The sequence below is a fragment of the Mastomys coucha genome, unplaced genomic scaffold (genome assembly GCF_008632895.1).
Source record: "Mastomys coucha isolate ucsf_1 unplaced genomic scaffold, UCSF_Mcou_1 pScaffold17, whole genome shotgun sequence".
Lineage (NCBI taxonomy): Eukaryota > Metazoa > Chordata > Mammalia > Rodentia > Muridae > Mastomys > Mastomys coucha.
This window is the reverse complement of record NW_022196899.1, coordinates 5,993,619-5,996,470: the sequence shown is the minus strand read 5'-3', so window position 1 is coordinate 5,996,470 and position 2,852 is coordinate 5,993,619.

Sequence of the window (2,852 nt, the reverse complement as noted above, 5' to 3'; positions counted from 1 at the left end):
AAAAAAAAAAAAAAAAAAAAAGAATTGCCATGAATTCGAAGCCAGCCCAGGATACATAATGAATACCCAGCCAGCCAAGGCCACCAGAGGAGGATCCATCTCAATAAAGGAAAACAGTAATGATAAATAGTAATTCTAAGTAAGGGAGGTTGTGGTCTCCATGGAAACAGGTGCTTTTCCATCCGCAGAATTTCCATGTGTAGGTAACCCAACTAAGCCATGAGCTCCGGAGGAGAACCCTGGCCGCACACCTGGGAGTCATCTGAGAGCTTTGAACATTTGTCACTGATGAAGTCCTACCCAGTGGATCTGATTTTCTAGGCCAGAATGTTGTGGACCATCTGTATTTTCTTTTTCCCAAGTAATACTGTCAGGTAGCTAAGATCAACATTTTGCTTCTCAGAAATAACTGTTTTCTTACAAGTAGCTAGATTATGTATCCCCCCCTGACTGTCCCTCCACCACAAACTAAGAGTTTTGTGGTCCCCTTTGGTACCTTCCTGTAGAAATGTTGCTGGGTCAGCTCTTTGCTTGGAGGGAGAAAAAAAAAAAATCTAATTAGCTTTTTTAAGTTCCAGAAATGAACACTAGATGGCAAACAACTCACAGGGAATCATGGTGTTGTTCCAGCATGCTTATTTCTGCAGTTTTATATCTCATTCAAAGAATAAGCCAACCTTTGGCATTAATACAGTATTCAAGCCAGTAGTTCTGAAGGGTATAGGGCTGGTGGTGTGGGTGCCTAGCGAATGTCAGGCCCTGGATTGGATCATCAACTGCATCCCTGTAAAATAAAATAAACAAGTAAATAACACAAGGGAACTCTTTCTGAATTGTACTCACATTCTCTTAACCAGAGCTGATTACCCATATATGTTATTCACTTTTTAAGGTAGTTAATTTATCACGGACATATACAAAATACAATACCCGTCATTTGTTGTCGTATTTGAGAATGTTTTCCCCATTCATATACTTTAATATCCCTCCTAACTGATCGACCCGCTTTGGAAACGTTTACAGGGCTTGCTTTCTTTTCTTGGGCCGTTTGTGGCAGCCCCCGCAGTATACAGCAGAGGGCGCAAATGCACCATGCTCCACTACTTCCTGGAAGAATGAGGTGGGGAATACAAAGAATTACACTAAAGAATGCTATTGTAACATTCATCATCACTTCTCTAGTCTCACAACATCCAGGCGCCCTCAGGCCCCACACCTCCAGATGGCTGCAGCTTGCGGAGCCACCCTAGCTGTAGTCAGGGCAGGCAGGATGTGTTGTGCCTGGGGAGGGGTAGGGTGGAGAGTGGGGTGGGGGTGGGGTGGCCGCGGTGGGGGCCTTGCCTGAGACTCTTACAAGCAGGGGAAGAGCCTCTCCATCCGTGTTTCTTTACTGTCTTCTATTTTCACATCATACATAGATGATTTCTCATGAGGATATGTGAGATTTCCCCCATCCCCCTAAAATACAGTCTAAACTTACTAACCTGGACTGCAAAGGCCATGAGGGTAGTATCTACACCAGACGGGTTGGCTGGATGCTTTCAGCAATATACCTTATTTTCTCTAGTAAGCTGTGTTTGGCCTTATTTTTATTTTGTTAATTCTAACCCTCACTTTTCATTGTGAGCCCCACCTGAACTCAGTATTCAACTGACTTTCCCATGGCTAACTTCTGCTTACACTTACCCACATATTTTATCTTAGTTTACCTGACACTCCTTGCGTCCTCCTCTGAGGGGCCTGCCTTTCTTTGTTCATATTGTAGTACTTGGCTAGTATCGAGATCCGTGGTGGAGCATGTCCTGAGTCTGCACAAGACCCTGGGTTCAATCCCAGAAGCCAGAGGAACAGTCAGACAGGATGAGGTGTGTCATCCCAGCTGGGAGGAGGTAGAGGCAGGAGGAGCAAGGATTCAAGGTCACCCTTTACTATATGTGTATGTAGCGAGTGTGGGGCCACCCTGGGCTATAGAAAACCCTGTCTCAGAAAGAGAAAGAAAGAGAGAAAGAGAAAGGGAGAGAGAGAGAGAGAAAGAGAGAGAGAGAGAGAGGGAGGGAGGGAGGGAGAGAGGGAGGGAGGGAGGGAGAGAAGGAGGGAGGGAGGGAGGAAGGAAGGAAGGAAGGAGAGAGAAGGAAAAAAGGAAAGAAAGAAGGGAAGAAGCCCACGTACAGTGCTTACAGCACTGTGATTTTAATTGTCTCTGATCCGTGCCTGTTTACACCATAAAGACAGTTGCTTCTTTGCATTTTCTTCATCTAAGCACAATTCTTGGAAAATACCAAACCAATCAGCATTTGCTGACTAGGAAGGGCTTCAATCTGTAGTGGCATCTCTTAGGCCACTCCATTCTAAGACTTGAGATCAAAAACTTTAAGCATGCCAGCAAACTGTAGTTTGCCTAGAATTCCAAATTGTCCCTCTCCCAGAAACACTAAGGACCCTGACGCCATCTAGTACTGTCTATGTAGAAATTCCAAAGCCAACAAAACTTTATGGAAAACTCCAGAGCCTCGCGGATCACTTCAGATTCAAAGTGAGAGGCAGGAGGTGTAAAACTACAGCAAACATTCTCTTCTGCTACAAAACTGAACCAAACTCTGTATTGTGTAGCGTTCATGGATCCTGAGAATTTCACTACATCCAGACCTTTGTGTGTTCAAGACCCTTAAGCCCAGGCTTTGATCCACCCAGGGAGCAGTTTGCATGTGGCCCCATCCCATCCTGCCCCTGATTCCTCACTCAGATGCAGCTCAAGAAGGGAGGAAGAATACACTTTGAAAATAAGATTAAACTGGATTACAGGCCTCCCAAACAGTCCCGAGAGTTCCCAGCTAATCCCCCTTGGTGCTGAC